Genomic DNA, 18,518 nt, shown 5'->3' on the forward strand with positions numbered 1-18,518 from the left:
GAAAAACTATAAAATATTTGTCTCAATTTTTTTTTTTTTTTTGTACTACAAAATTGATTTAGAAAGGCGCGTGACCTGCTCACGCACAATGCAGATGCATTTGAAAAAAATAGATGAACCTCAATTATGCAGTCACAAGGAAATTAATCTAGAGTCCTGACTATCATTGAAAGTGAAAATTTTTATTGTGAGAAGAGCAGGTGTGCCTTTTTCTACAGGTATTTTTCATTTTCATGTCCTGAAATATCAAATCCTTTATATTTCTAGGTACACTGATTTGAAAGGAATCATTTAATAAATTATATTTATGTTAATATGAAGTTGAGGTGGGACTTTTTTTGAAAAAATTAAAAGGTCATCAATGAAAAGATTGGGCCATTACCCAATTATTACATTATGTTTTGTATTCTTTTATATATCATATACGCTACATTTTCATCGGAATTCCATGAATAATTGTACACACCATTAACTGATCTCATTTATTCCGTAACTGGAAAGACTGAACAAAGAAAAAGAAAAATAGTTCTAAATTGAATTGGCATATGTAGAGACTTGACATCTTAAAGGACATCTTAAAATAAATCGTAGGACTACATTTTTCTATTTTTTGAAAGGGCTTATGTGAATACAAAAAAAAAAAAATTAAAAATTAGTTTTTAATTAGCATAGTCCTATACAAGAATATCCCCCATACTCTATAGTCTATATAGATATATATTTATCTATGTGTGTATATGTGTTAAAAATGTATCATGACTGTTTGAATACAATTTTTTTTCAATTACTGAAACAATCTAAAAGACCAATCAACACTTCAAGTTACCTACTGACCTATCTGGTAAGACTCAGAACTCATTTTTTTCAATTGTTTTTCTTCTCTTGAATTGAAACTCCGTGGGTGCAGAAATATTTAATACTGTATTGACGAATATTGATATTCCTTACACGTCTCTTTCACAGCTATAAAGTTCGTCCACAAAACGTTTAAACAAGCCATCTTACAATCACGCATACTTAGTAATCTTCATTAATCTATATATTGATTATTTATTTTAGTAATCTATAAAGATGTATATCTATATCTTTATGATATAGTGATTTTCGTTATGATAGGTATATTCTTATTTGATGCATTAATAAAATTTTTGGTGGGACAATATTCAAGTCGTTTCAGATAAGATAACCCAATGATTTTATTAGTCCATTGATTTCCTTTTATAGAACTTACAGTCTATGGTATATATATTACTCTTTCTAATAAATTGCCATGCAGTAATATCAAGTAAACTTTTGTTGAGGAGTAGATCATAGACATCTCTTAGAGTAGTACATATTGATCTGACATCTCTTTGAGTAGTGCATATTAATCCGCCGATAGGGATTTTCAACGTTTTATTTTAAGATTTTTTAACAGTATTTTTAAGGTTACAATTAAACGTCAGTTAAATTCTATTTTACTTAATAGAAAAGTAGTAATAGTAAGAGAAGTTTTTGTTGTTGTTGTTCATTACTTTTCGAACCTTATTTACCATTAATGTTAAGTATTTTTTTCAGATGACTACGCTTAATATATATTAAGTTAATTTATATTATATCAATACATTAGTTAAGTATATTTCTTAATATAAATACACTAAGTAGTTGCAAGGCTATATTCTGATATTTAAAAAAAATCGTTTATAGTAAATAGAGCTTCTAGAAATCCCTGCCTCCAGATTTGATGTTAATGAAGAATGCTAAAAATATTTTATATACTACATTTTTAATATTTAATTTAATATCTTCTAGAAATATATTTACATATATATGTTATTTGCATCTTTGTTGATATCTTCAAAACTATCAATGTGAAAAGCATCTTTTTTTGAACATACATCCAAGTACTCTTTTTTATATTTATTTACTTTACTTTAATGAGATGAATTAAGTTATTGAGTCTATATTAGTTATTGATTTTCTTTTTTTTATTAAATTTATCGCATCTGTAGAAAAATTTTATAGGCCTGCTTCTGTACCTGTTATGGTTGCTTTCATTTAATTGTAAAAGAGTCTAAGCTCCGAAGAGGTGAATACTACTTATGGTTAAATGCTTAAAAGTAGAATGTAATATGATAGCTTCGACAATTGTGTATCAAACCTATAGATTTCATTCAGTTTTATAGTTCCAGCTTCCAGCTGATGGTTAGCTTATTCTACTTTTAGCAATTCAACTACATAAAATACTTTTTAATGAAAGGTCTTGAAAGGTTTTATTGTCCTCTTCCTGGTATAACATTTTTGATGAGACTGTTTCAGAGTTAATTTATATTAATCTGTTGCGACTTTTTCGATGTGAATAATTTTTTTTTTGTTAAAATATTTTTAGATTCTAACTAAACTTTAGTTTATTTCATGACACATACGAATTTATATATTTAAAATTTCTATTAGATACTTCTAATTTCTATTATATTAAGTATATAAAAAAATAAATCATTTAATTTATATTATTGTTATGTTGAGGCTTATTGAGTCAATATATTTGAGCACTTCTACTGTCTATTAACTGCGAGATGTCTTCATAACCAATCTTTACGCCTTGACTGGATTATTGTTTATGACTTCATCAGACTAAGCTAACTTATCACTTCATCAGACTAAGCAGTAATTGATACCAGATCTGCATTTCTCCCCGAGGAGCCTGTAACCGTTCTGAGATTCAATAACGCGGTATTGGCAAGCCTGTCAGTTTTCGAAAATAATTTCAGGGTTCTATCCGTTATGTATTTTTTGATGGGATCAAACTTGAGATGGGATCAAATTTTGTTCCTAAACTTGTTTAATATCAAAAGAGCTCCTTTTGGTCTTATTAAAAAGATATAAATTTCATATATGAATATTTTAGCTTATGAGAGGCGTTTAATATAAAGCAGATTTATGCAACAATGTGACACTTTGCACAATCCATTAACCCACACCATTTTACACTATGTATGTTTCAAAGAATTATAAAACGCCACTCCGCTCCACTCCACTTCGTTACTATTAACCGATATTTGTTTAAAATATTTGCAATTCATTGAATAATTATTTTCACACTCACTTGCTGGCAATTGAGTATGCGTTGGGAGGCCTTTGACATTTTCAATTTAATTGAATCGATAAGCAAAGTTCCCACCGTAAAACGTTCAAATTGTATCTTTCGTCGTTGCATACTAAAGCACGAAACGCAGCTTGAGCTGAGAAACTATGGCATGAGTGCAAAAACAAAAACAAAAACAAAAAAACATGACTTATGGCATGGCATATATTTTTGCATAATAACACTTGTAAATAAAATAATACATAGTATACATAGATACTTGCGTATCTAGGTATAACTACTATATATCGTTGTAGAGTTGGACACACAGAGCAGACACACATGAAGCCCGCAAATGGAATGGTGTGCTTTAAATTTTAATGCGAAATACATGAGGGAATAATGGATATGACGCCAAATTAACAACATCGCCATGATAGTAAGTGAATACTAACTGCGATACGAGCGTTACCTACAACGCCGCCATCAAATCGCAACAGAAGTGACTATTCACAAATTGAACTGAATTGAACTTCCATAAAATTTTGAGCAGAAAAAATCCAAAATTAAGCAAAACTCGTATTGGATAAACTCGTAAAATGTCAACACTCTTTGAAATCGTCTGTTATGCGCAATGCGAAGTGACCACAGTCCACAGATACAATGCGTCAGGGCTGGCGTTTCCTCACTCTTTTTTAATAAAATTAAATTAATTTTATTTACCTTTTAGTATTTTTATTTTTAGTGTTTTTTTTTGTGTTTACATGAAACTAGAAATTGTTTTGGTATTTAAACAATTTTCACAACAAACGAATTTTTTGCGTGAAATTTTCAATGAAATTTGCTTTATGAAATATTCAAACTGAGCTTGAGATACATTGTGTTGTGGTTGTTGTTGTCCACATTTTATTGTTATTAAATTATATGCTTTATTTTATTTAATTTTAATGCAAACAACGATACTCTATTTCATAATTTCATTAAATTATTTATTTAGTTACTATTAACTAAATTAACTATTAACTATTAAAAAAGTGGGAGTCCATTTTTTATGTGCGGATTTGGTTAACTATGTATTATTTGTAGTACGTGGCGTGGCTAAATCCATTTTGAATTACGTATCCGTATTGTTCGCATTTTATTATAGATTGCAGCGAAGTCAATAAATTATTGTCCTTGAATTAAATTTTGGGTTTTTATATTTTGAAATATATTTTGTTTAATATATGAATGCGTTTTTCCGAACAAATACGGAAATACATTTTATACTTGATTTAGTATAGTTTTGATAAAACCTTATAGTAAATCTGTACAGAATTTTAATATGAGATATGGAAATTTTAGGCAGAACAATAAAATGAATCATTCCTTTAATCTACTTAAAATGTTCTTGCTAACAATACATTGCCTTGTATTATAATAACTAATAATCAATACACTGTCTAGAGAAAATGATTAATATTTAAAAATACTTTATTAAGTCCTTTTTAGTAAAACTAACTTTTAAGCCCTTTTAAGGAGTTGTAACTTCAAGCAATGTTTACAAATCTAAAACAAAAATTCTAAACCATTTTTTAAGGGGTTTTATGGACTATCAAGTTAACCAAATCTTCACATTAGCATCATAAAGCCTCACACTTGTTAATTTATATTAAAAGAACAGAAATATTTTTGAAAATATCTTATGGTATTTGATGGACCATTTCTCCCATAGCGTGATCAAGGTGAAAAGGTAACACACGCCACACTTGATATACTACATCCACTCTCACAACATAAATAACTACTAACTACTTTTCATTTGCAAAAAATTCTTTTTTATCATAATATTAACTATAATATATTACTTTCAGTTTTTTTAATTACTCTCCTTATAAAAGAACTGTCACTTATTTAAAATTATAATTAAAATTTACACATCAAAGGTATAATTTTCTTAGAGTAAGTTCCATATTTCAGACATATCAGTGTAAACAATATTTCAAACATATAGCAATTCTGTCTCAGAATGCTAACCCACATTCACTATTCCAGCCAAACCAGAAGGGAACTTGAATATGCTCCAGATGTGTTCCTTTATTTCATAACCCATTGTAGAATAAAATGTGAATACCAGTGCTCTCTGATATATCAAACATTATAGTTCTCTTAATTGTTTTGAAGCAAATATGAAGATAAATTAACTTATGAATATTACTTGAGTATATGAAGTTTCAATTTAAAGAAAGTAGAAATGAGTATGCTCCAGATATGTTTTTTATTTTCTAAGCCATTGTAGAATAAAGTCGGAATAACTGATATTCCGATATATCAAACATTATAGTTCTCTTAATTGTTTTAAAGCAAATATGAAGATAAATTAACTTAGGATTACTACTTAAGTATATGAAGTTTCAATTTAAATGAAAGTAAAAATGAGTATGATCCAGGACTGTTCCTTAATTTCCTATGCCATTGTGGAATAAAATCTGAATACCAGTGCTCTCTGATATATCAAACATTATAGTTCTCTTAATTGCTTTAAAGCAAATATGAAGATAAATTAACTTATGAATACTACCTGAGCATATAAAGTTTCAATTTAAAAGAAAGTAGAAATGCGTGTTCTCCAGGTGTGTTCCTTTATTTCATAACCCATTGTAGAATAATATCGGAATATCTCAGTGCTCTCTGATACATCAAACAATGTAGTTATCTTAATTGTTTTTAAGCAAATATGAATTTAAATTAACTTATGTTAATTTTTCTTAAGTGTATGAAGTTTTAGTTTAAATGAAAGTAGAAATGAGTATGATCCAGGAATATTCCTTAATTCCCTATGCCATTGTGGAATAAAATCTGAATATCAGTGCTCTCTGATAACATAACATATATCAAACATTGTAGTTATTTTAATTGTTTTTAAGTAAATATGAATTTAAATTAACTTATGAAAATTTAACTTGAGTATATGAAGTTTCAATTTAAACTCAAAAGACACATAACAAAAATATAAATTTTAACATTAAACTCATTTTAAGTAGTTTTATGTTCATATCCAATGCATAATATTTAAAAGACAATTATTTAAAATTCATTTTAAACATTTTTATCTTTCCTAGAACATATACCCATTCACATTATTTACCAATATTTAATGCCCAACATTTAACATAATTGCCTATATTCACAGAATTTACTCGTACATTTTTAAAAAAATTATCAACACATTTCTTTTTTAACTATAATAAATTACTTAACATAAATTCTTTTATTTAAGCAAAATACTTTAATTTTAATATGCAATAAATTCCACAAAGTCCTTTGAATTTCACGTAATTAATTATCTCGATGTCCCAAATACGATAAACATAATAAATGCCTCTGGTATGTATGTAGGTATTCATTTTCACATAAATTTTTCTTATCACATTGAGATTGTGCATTTCAGTGTTTCAGTGAATTTATAAATGAACTTTGGGTTAAATTAGTAGACTCATACACTTAAATATTTCGAGATATAGATAAATATAAACACATTAAAAGTACTTAAACGCTCATTAACGGCTTTACAATGGCGTCACATCAATCAAGCGCCGCCATAAGTACAACAACAATAACACCAACAATACCAACAACACCAACAACACCAACAATATACAATTAATGTTCACTTAACAGCGTAATCAAAGTGAAGTGCCACCAATTCAAAATTGATATCGCAGCAACACACAAACAAAAGTATCTGCATACAAATACGAGTAGGTAATACCTAAAATAATAAAAAAATATCTTAACTGTAGTAGGCAAAATTTCCTAAGCACGCGAAAGGAGCAGCTCTGTTAAGTCAGCCAGCCAGCCAGCCATTGAGTCAAAGTCAGAGCCAGTCTATTTCTCGTCTAGAATACAAATGGTTATGTGCAGACGATAAAAGAAACACTTGTTGACATCTATAGCACCACTACTGGAATCGTAAATGTTATTAGTGCCAAGAGAACTTCATATGGATCTTAAAAATTATAATACTTTAAAATACTCCCACATTAGGTGTGAATATTAGAATTTAATTTTTTTTTCTTGCTTATAATTCAAACTGTTCTGCAGCCATAAACCATAAACCAATTTTATGAGTGCACATGTTGACTTGAAATGTCTGTAGGCATGTTTATATGCAATGTTGCATTAATTATGTATCTAAACATTAGCACATTGTGTTTATTATTGCTATTGTTATTATTCATGTTATTGTTATTATTGTTGTTGTGACAAGTCTTATTTAACCGTTAATGACATTGACTGCTTTAATTAAGTTGCAAGCGTATATCACTTATAAATAACTTCTGAAACAAATATAGCAAGAGCAATAATGCTGAATAAATTTGTACGTATCTACATAAATTTACTCGTATATTTGTTTACATATCGTCGTACAAATGAACTAATAGCGGCAGCAGCAATGATTGCATTCACTTCAATATTTGGTATATCAGATTTCCACAGTAATTGTATCATGACATGTAAACAGATACATTTTTTGAAATTATTTGTGGACGTATCTACATATAGGTATGTGCATGTACGTAGGTTTTGTTGAGAATTTCAAGGTAAGTTTTACAGATATAAATTAAATGTGGAAACCAAGTCATAATGTTTGATAATTTATGTAGTTATTTTTTTCTTAATTTATTTAGAAATATTTTTTTTAAATTATTTACTTTTTTATACCCAAAGAGGCAGTTTTAAAATTAAGTTGAGGTAAATCACTTTGTGGTTCTATTGTCTTTAATTATGATTTCAATAATTTAGTTAGCTTGAGTTTAATTCCAGAACTCTAGAGTTCTTATATTTATTAAACCAATTAAACCGCAAACCTTATAAAGTGTGTTATTAGAACGCAACTAATTTAGGTAACAAGATCTCCCACATATTTCCAGTGTATCTCAGTTCAGCTATTCATGACAAAGCAATCTACATAAATAATTTACTAAGCCACTGATCTACATAATAATAAAATTACATGTGTATAATAGTAAACTATACGCACGATACATATGTGAATGGATTCAAGTTTTTTATATCAATATTTGCATATTTAATTAGTATAATTTCATAGAAAATATTAGAATATTATTTAAGTTATGAGTATTTTATTTAATGCTTTAATTATATATGGTTTATTTTTTTTATATCTATTTTATATACCTTTGCTTACGTATGTTTTAAATTAATTTTAATATTTATTAAATTTATAAATAGTATAAATAGATACAAAATCTAGCTTTGAAGCAAAACTTATAAATTAATTTTAATTTCATTTTAATTTTATTTTTCTATAAGATCTTAAAATCTATAAAATTTAATTCTATATATAATAATAATAATTTTAAATAATGGTAGTGAACTTTTTATATCTTTTAACAATACATTAATTAAGGATATTTAATTTTTAATGCTTTTTTATGTTATCTAATTTCTTTTTTAATTTTATATATTTTTGTTCGAATTTTTATATTATAATTTTTATTCTTGTTTACTATATATATATATATATATATATATTATATATATATATAATATATATATATATATATATATATATATATATATATATATATATATATATATATATATAATATATATATATACATATATATATATGCTTAAAATTGATTTTATGCTTTGTTATTATACATTATTTCTAGATATTATTTACTTATTATATTTCGATTGCGCAATATTTTATTTACTTTATTACCTTTTGATAAATATATATTTTATTATTGCTTTTATTTATTGTATTTTAACTTGAACTCTGATTTATCTATTATATTTTTTATTTATAATTCTATTTTATTCCATCTATAAGTAACTATTAAATTTTTTATTTTTATTTTTGGTATATTTTTAAAAATTATTAATTCGAAAGCTTAGGTCATGAGTAATTAGTAATTTAGTAATAATTAATAATATCAAAAATAAATAATTTTAGGATGTTCTCAGTTTTAACTACATTTAACTAGTTCACAATTGAAAAAAAAAATGATATTACATCAAGAAAACTACTCTGGACACAAATACTCAATTGTTATATTATGAATTTCGTGCTAAATTACTCTAAGCCGTCAGCTAAGCCGCCAGATTTATAACCTTAGGTCTGTTTACAGTTTTTATACCAGAAAAATTGTCTAAAAACAAACAAATAGCAGTTTAGTTTGAAGAATTGTTATCATTCATATTAAATAAAGGACTAAAAAACTTTATAACTTTATAAGCTTCGATATATATGTATATATATCATACTCAACTATTTTTCAAATCATGCACTCTTTACCTTTTATTGGTCTCTAGAATATACTATATACCTTTACAAAACCTATTTCTTTATATACAAATTGATTTGATCAGTTTTAATTTAATAATATCAACTTTGATGCTAGTGCAGTTTTTATAATTATATTGAGAGATAATACTTTTGAATTGTCTTCCATTTTATTGGATAATTTTTCTATAAACAAATTTTTTTCTCTTGCCATTATTTGGAGCAGCTTAAACCACTCTGGGCATATACCCATTCTGTTCAAAATGAATTATGAATATCCACTGAAGAGTCTTTAGAGTATTACAGTTAGCTTTTTTTTAAATAAATAAATTATTTATTTCTATTATTATAATTTCATCATCAATTTTTTGCTTCTATTTTAAATTTTCTTTATTTAATATTTTATTTCCATTTTGATCCCAGACTTTATTTTTGGAATTGATTAAAATTATTAAAGGTGTGTATTACGGCCGTGTGCGAGTTCGAGTAAATTGAGGTAAAGTAAATTGAAGTTTTCTAGGAATTTTTTGCGCGGTAGTTATGTAAATATTTATTTATTGCACTTATTTATTATTTTTGGTTTAAAGTTTTTAAATTTATTTGTTTATTTATTAAACATCTTATAAAATTTTCACAATGGTAACACCTAATTTACCTAATTTTTATCTAATTTACTCTACTTGAAATTCTGGTAAATACCAACATTTGCTGCCATACCAACATAATTCACTATTTCCCTCAATTTACTATCAATTTACTCGATCTCGCACACGGCCTAAGTATAATTTAAAATTAAGTTTTCAAACCTAAATCTAAATTTAGTTTTGAATTTTTAATTTTTAATTGAATTTAATTTTTATTTTTTTAATAATTTCATTAAATATTTGTAGAGATTTTTTTTATAAATAACTTCAACTCTTAAAACCTTTCAATAACAAAGGATAGCAGCTATTTAGAACATATTTTTATGTTTCAATACTGATTATATATAAATCCATACATCCATATAAGTATAGTAAAAAGTAATAGCAATTATTCTATACATAAAGTTAAATAAAAATTTCTTTAAAAAAAATTAATTAAAAATAAAAATAAAGAATTATGTTCATCCATTATTAAACATAACATTTGTTCAGAATTTTCCATTTTGATTCAACTAAAGAAATATTTTATATTAACGATAAAATAATAAATTTAGACTAGAAAGAAACTTTCTCTTTTTTAAAGAATTCTATTTAAATTTATTCTTAGCATGTCTATAAAGTCCAAATTTCGAAAAAAAGTAAATAGCCATGCATACTCGAGTACAGATCTGTTCGTGACAGATTAAATTTCGTTGTAGGTTTCAAAATAAATTGATATTCAATCAAAGTTAACCAAACACAAATAAAAATTTGACCGTGAACTTTTTTGATACAAATTTCATACTTCGTTGTGTAAATGTTTATACCGCCGCGACGTACGACGTACTCCAAAGTACGCATAATACAGGCAGTACACTGCACTATAAGCACAATAATTCAGTTATTGGACCAGTGAGCACGTACATATTTAATACCGAAGACATAAAAGAAATGTACCAGCTGAAGGCGGGGTACGGTTAGAGTAATGTAGAGGATTTTAATGTAATGCTCTGTACGCATCCAAATTAATTATTCCCCAAACTAAGCACATACGTAATTGGGGCTTCCATAAGCAACAAATGGTAATACTTCACAATTTTTGTAATTGAAACCAAATATGTTACTTTTTAATAAAGTTTTCTTGTTGTTGTTATTAATAAGAGTATGTATATACTCGTATTAAGAGAGAAATATACATATGTAGTCTTCATACCATAGAAAATAGAGTTCATACCACCGCAGGAATCTTAACTACTTCTGAAGACAAACTCATTACTCGCAACATTTGTGGCAATAAAAAAATAAACCGAAAACTTTCTTACAAAAATTTAAATAATTTTCGATTATTTTTTTTTTTTGATTTACATATAAACAAATTAAATAATTATTATAAAATCAAGCCAACAATATGTTAAAAAAACAAAAAAAATAAAAAAAATTAAAACAGTAAAAAGCTGTTTTGGTTCGTTTTTTATTCGATTTATAATTTTTCGTGATTAATTTTACTGCTTTGCATTTGCGTTTACGTCAAATTGTGGATTTAATTAATAAGCCACCTTTTTGGTATTAAAATTAGCTGCTTTCGTGTTCAGTTTTACTTAATTTTAATTACGCTGGCAACATGTTTAACGTGTTTCGCGGTCGCATTTAAACCATTAAACAGAAATGCTTGTACAAAAATAACCGAACTTCGTAAAAAGTTAAAATATCGAAATCATTAACGTAATTAATGGTTTTAGTGGCTAATTTAATGTTTTATAAACAATAACATAAGCAAATGTTGTTGGATTAGTACGAAAGTAAATTTTGGATTTTAAAAATTGAAAATTGATTATTTATGTTGTTTGTAAGGAGTAATTATCGTTACTTCTGACTGTCAGATATATTATAAATCACACTATTTTAAAGTCAAATAAACAATATATAAAAATAAGCATTATTATTATGTTTTTAAACAATTATGTTATTATATATAGTAATAATATGTGCAAGTTTTTGGTAGAGACTGAGCAATAAAGTAGCAAGTTAATTGTCAAAGTCTGGACAAAAGCTATTAGCAACAATTATATTATAATTATGACATCTTCTATAAATTACAATCACAATTCAAGAACTTAGTCTATGCACAAATGCGTTCCAGACACCCCTATTACGTGCTAATGTACTAAGCTCGCTGCATGATTTGTTAGTTTCCCTGTTTATCTATCTTCTACATGTACTTTTCGGCTGTCCACGATTCCTTCTACTTTGTGGATTCCCTTTTAAAGCTGAGTGTGCTATTTCACTAACCGGTTTACCCAGGGTATACAAGACAGCCATATTTCTACTTCATTCTCTGTTTTACAATCGGCTGCTGACTTGTAATTTCCCATAGCCGCTTATTACATATGATTCTCGGCTAACAAATGTTTAGGATCTGGCGAAAGCATCTGTTAATATATGTCTGCAGTTTTTTTGAAATCGCCGATTTCAGATCCATATAACATCACACTTTACGCTGATTCTATGGTCTTATAAATGAATCTATGGTCTGACTTTTATATTCTTACAAATGATTAGAGACAAATAATTGCATAAGAGACTATTTCTTGTTTCACTTCTTGTGTTCAAGACTTATTGTTTTACTACAGAATTTCTTATAAAATACTCCAATACCACTAACAATAAGACTAATGATTAACAATAAATCGTTTCACGTCATAGAACCACTAACTTCTATATTCTTACAAATGATTAGAAACCCCATATCAATACTAGTATCTTACACATGAGACTATTTTTTGTCTCACGTCTTGTATTAAAGACTTAAGCAAGAGACTTATTGTTTTGTTACCGAATTTCTTATAATAGACCTCAATATCACTATTTGGGGGTTCATGTAGCACTATCTAATAACTTTAATTTAGAGTTTGTACGTATATAGTGGTGTATCTACTTCACAGCTTGGTTTACAGACTTTGGCAGATAACAATAGATAACAGATTTGTTATTTAATGCAAAAAGCTTTTGAAATTATTAATATATATAAGTATTTTTTGATCCGAATAGTACTATATGATAACGTAGAAGAGTTTGACTACTTGGTGCTCTAAATAATATCATCCATACAGAACTGTTTATGTTAAGAAAATTTTAATATTTCACAAGGCTACAGTTCTGCTAGCAGTAGTCTGTTTATTGCAACTGAAGAAAGGGGCTCTCTGATATCAAACCTCTGCGAATTGCTGGAAACCGTAGAGTTCTTGAAAGGGTAACAACATGACTACTTCGCGCGGTGGAAAAGACTCCGACGCCATACGCTTCGACAGCACTTAAAAGGAAATAATATTCTTTACAAATTTAACGTGGCAATTACATATATTGTGGAATATATGTATTAGTTTAAATATTGCTTAAGCTAACCAAAATTAATCGCTTATATTTTTAAATATATGACTTAATGGATCGTGTGCAGATTCTATAATAAAAAGAGAGAAATTATAATAAAAATTATATAATAAAAAGTGAGAAATTATCAACTCAAATAAAAAATAAATGCTGTGTTTTTTTTCAAACCACAAGTTCCAGATACCTTTTACATATAATATATATAAAATAATTACAAAATCACTTCATTTAAATGCTATATATTAAACAATTTATTAACTCTTTGTTATAGAAATAAATTTATACGCTGTTATGGAAGTATTTTCATAGCCAAGCTAATAAAATGTAGGACGCAATTCCTTTGTCAGCTCTATTTTAATAATTATGATTGCTTAGTACGACAAAGAAATATTTTCTAGTGTTATATATATATATATATGAACGTACTATTCATATGTAAATACAAACAAATGAGAAAATAAATTTAAATATTAAATAGAGTTAAATGATTTAATTTTATAAGAATAAAGAAATCTTAACCAAAAAAAAATAATTTAATTATTATGGGTTTAAAAATGACATAAGTACATATTATTTTCAGCTCCATTAAATCATAAATATCCATTTGTTTAATTAATATGTAAATTTATTTTTACCACATAAAACCTTTAGACATGTAAATTAATAAAAGCATATAATAAATTTATCTCACTCAACATTTCTCTTCTTCTTTTCAGGTTAATGCAAATCTCAATTTCTTTTTCATCGCTTTGAATTCGTAAGTAAATTTATAGTTCGTCTTTATGTAAATATATCTCTTGAATAAATACAAAATTTTTGCAAATGAAACAAAAAAAAAACAATAAATAAAATTTGCAAATTTCGAAATTTGAATAAATTTGATTTAATAAACTTTTACAATTTGACTTTAAAATCGAACAAATTTCAACTTTTGTTTGTTTTCGTTCCGTTAAAACCGTTTTAGTACGCAGCAGCAGAAGATATGGGGAAAAAATATTTTTATTCAATTAAATAAATTCAAACTACTTTTGACATTGTCAAATATGTCATTTACTTGAATTTATAGTGAATTAATGCTTGATAAATTAACTAAAAATCATTTCTTTTTTTTTGGATTTAATAGTCAATTGAAGTGAAACAAAATAAATTATTGCTTTCATATTTCATTACAATAAAATATAAATAAAATGAATTTATAATGAATTATCTCAGATACTGTTGCACATTTAATAATCTGTATTATTTTATTTATATAATATAATATATATGTAAATACATACATTTTATATGGATGTAACATAAGTAATAAATAAATAATATTTAATGGAAATTTTCAACTCACCTAACTTTTGGCAACAAATTTTAAATGTTTTATGAAATGTTGACACTAGCAACTGCAGAAGCTGTAAATAAAATATAATTTATTAAAAATTAATTGAAATAAATGAAAATTTTTAAAAATTTACAAGAATTAAATACTTCAATAACTTCAAATTATAAACTTATTAATATAAATTATATTGACGTTTCTCGAACAGTAGTGAACTACAACAACAAAAATTCTTTTTTATATTATTTTAATTAATTGAATTAATGGCTGACTATAAAGCTGTTTTGAGTATTGTTAAATACCCATTATCAGTGGTCTTTTGGAAATATTTCTTGTATTTAATATATCTTAAATAAGGTTTTGGAACTGCACGTATCAAGGATTGAACTTGTGCCCTGTCAAGTTTGAAGCTCAGAGTCAGCGCACCTTAACCAACTGACCCAAAACCGTACCTGACTTTAATGTTCACACATTTTTCTGGAGTTTTGTTAATTTGCTGTGAAAGTTTTATAAATAAATAAACAAAATTTAAATAGACAGTAAAATGTTTAAACAAAATTTAAACAAAATAATTAAAAAGAACTGAAGAAACAAAGAACGAATTAAAATTAAATACAATATAATAAAATGAAATAAAATAAAATAAAATAAAATAAAATAAAATAAGATAAGATAAGATAAGATAAGATAAGATAAGATAAGATAAGATAAGATAAGATAAGATAAGATAAGATAAGATAAAATAAAATAAAATAAAATAAAATAAAATAAAATAAAATAAAATAAAATAAAATAAAATAAAATAAAATAAAATAAAATAAAATAAAATAAAATAAAATAAAATAAAATAAAATAAAATAAAATAAAATAAAATAAAATAAAATAAAATATAATAAAATAAAAAAAATAAAATAAAATAAAATAAAATATAAAATATAAATAAAATAAAATATAAATAAAATAAAATAAAATAAAATAAAATAAAATAAAATAAAATAAAATAAAATAAAATAAATAAAATAAATAAAATAAAATAAAATAAATAAAATAAAATAAAATAAAATAAAATAAAATAAAATAAAATAAAATAAAATAAAATAAAATAAAATAAAATAAAATAAAATAAAATAAAATAAAATAAAATAAAATAAAGAGTGAAAATAAAAATATACAAAATATAATTTACAAATCAGAATAAATATTAATTTTTTAAATACTAAATATTTATATTAAAAAATATTGACACTATTTAAAATAATTTAATAATTATTAAATACTAATAATGTTTTACTATAATCATATTAAGTTAAAGAATACATTTTAATAAGTATTACACAACATGGCTGATTGGTCTGTCAAAACCTAATGTAAAAAATAATTTAAATAAATGTCAAAGTTATTTATTTCTATATATAGACTATTTTGTAGTGAAAAATATTATCCAAAGACAAAACAAAATTTTTTTAATAAAGTGAATTTTTAATCTGACTATATAACCTCTTAACTATTGCCGAATATTCAACATCAGTAGTCTTTGAGAGTATTCGATGATTTAATGATGCTATGCTAAGTAAACGTCTTTACTTCAAAAGTTCAGAAGTTTAACTGAACATTTCAATTTCAAATTAATTCAATTATTATAACTTCCCATTTAGTTCACGTGCATAAAATAAACTCAAATACTAAAACAGATAAATCTCAAAACGCCAGCTAATAGCACCAAAAATGAACAAGGCATGTATCAAAAACGAAGATGACACTTAGTTTTTCAATAGCATTCCCAAAAAACAATAATACTTAACAGTTTGGTGCTGTTAGCTGGCTAAATTTGTTTGTTAAATCCGTTAAAAATGGTTTTAAAAAAGAGTAAATTTTTTGTTAGTTTTTAAATGTTAGCAGAATGTCTTTTTAATATATTTAATACTGTTCTTGACCAAGAAAACTTATACTTAACATTTTTAAACTTTCTTATTTCATATTAAATTTTATTAACATTAAATTCAGAAATTGTGGTGTTACCATAAAGTGACTACCACTACTATAGAAACGATATTGTCCTTTAAAATATATTGAATATCGCCTGCGGTACGTATTGAATAGACAAAAGCACTACGAAAGCATTTAAGCCTAGGACAATAATAGGGTCAGTAACAATACTTTCTTTACCATCTATAATGGAAAATATTTTCCCTTGCCTGTGTTTGTGTTCAATTCAAAAATTTTTTTTTTTTTGTTAATATTATTTTATATAAAATTATTTTTGACATTTGAACTACAACAATTGGGAGCCGAAAAATAGAGTAAGAAAATGTTAAAACCGAAATCTTGTAATTTGTTGAAATTGACAGTTCAATTCAACGCATCAATGGTCACTTCCCTCTTACTGGCAGTCCGACCGGTGCGAAGTTTATTTATTTCGGTTCAAACTTTAGTTGACATTTTGGGTGACATTTCATTTTCATATAAATTCTAGACAAATGTGCGTTTGATATCTAATTCAATTTAATAGATTTACCATTTTGATATGATGTTTTAACAGTGGTTGAGAAAAAAAATTAATATGCTAACAAAATTATTAATATATATTAAATCACAAAAAGAAATATATAGTTTCTCTTTCATACCTCTCAAAATAATTCCGAAAAAAAACATTGCAAAATTTAATTAATTATAATCTGAATAATTATAATTATAAATTATTTTAATTTGATTAATAATAAGTTAAGTGTATTGCAGAAAATTGAAATCGGTTAGCATCACTAACAAATATGCCTAAGAGTTTGTTACAAACCGTAGCTAACACTGTTAGTGGTTATAAAGAAAGAATATATTATAGAGGCCTTAGGATCTATTGCACTTAAGTTTTAGACAAAGACTTGGACTCACTAAGTCTAGTCACTTTAATAAATAGTATATGAAAAATAACACTTTTACTTCACTTTTACTATTCATTCACAGCACGAGTTTCTTAATTACCTTTTCTCATTTGCAGAATCTGTAAATTTTATCAGAAACCATTCCTCATTTTACTGAGGAGGTGTAGTTCAACATGTAATCTTGTGTTAGAATTTCTATTAAAATTCTCAACTAATTGTTTTTGCCAAATTCAAATAATCCTTATATTGACTTAGGTAGTATGTCTTTAAAAAAACTCATACTGAAGCACTCAAGTATACTCAAGTTAAAAATGTAAAATATTCACTCATTTGAGTCAATGTATTCTACTTTGAAAGTTTTGATATTAAATTTAATAATAGAAATACATTTAAAATATGTCCTTGACTTTAAGGTGCACGACTGGAAACAGAAAAGTTTTGATATGTTAGAAAAGGGGACTAAACGTTGCCCAAAAATAAAGGGAGTTTTCACCAAGAATATCAATAACCAGCATAATAAAAATCGCACTAGAATAGTTGAACTTATCGATAATATTGAAAGGGAATCATTATATTGATTAACTGATTGAATAAAAGAGACATAAAACGCCATTGCACAATATCGAATAGGATTTGTTCACAAGAAACAAGGATAGAGTATGCGATCATATCCTAATCTTTAATCCTAAATAGGGAAAGATCTATCTGAGCTGTCTTGTCCTATAAAACAGAAGAGTATATAAATCAAAGACATTTTTTAAATACAAAGATTACACATTTTTTGTTATTATTTCTGTTTTCAGTTATTAAAAAGTTTTAATAACCAATTGGAGATAATTCACAAAGATCACTCCACTTTACTAGGAGAAATAGAATGATGTGTCTAGATCGTGCATATTGTAAAGCCTCAGGTCTACTCTGTGTCAACCATCATCATTAA

General features: G+C 25.6%; 1 protein-coding gene across 1 annotated transcript in view; it reads right to left on the reverse strand.

Moving 5' to 3' along the window:
* The window catches only part of LOC119669243 (protein folded gastrulation), a 63,606-nt gene that overhangs the window by 17,608 nt on the left and 27,480 nt on the right, over positions 1-18,518 (reverse strand). The window contains exon 2 of the mRNA XM_038079067.1: positions 14,715-14,775. The gene's annotated coding sequence lies outside the window, so the exon portion shown is untranslated. The remainder of the gene's footprint in view (positions 1-14,714; positions 14,776-18,518) is intronic.

This window comes from Teleopsis dalmanni, chromosome 1, assembly GCF_002237135.1.
Source record: "Teleopsis dalmanni isolate 2A chromosome 1, ASM223713v2, whole genome shotgun sequence".
NCBI lineage: Eukaryota > Metazoa > Arthropoda > Insecta > Diptera > Diopsidae > Teleopsis > Teleopsis dalmanni.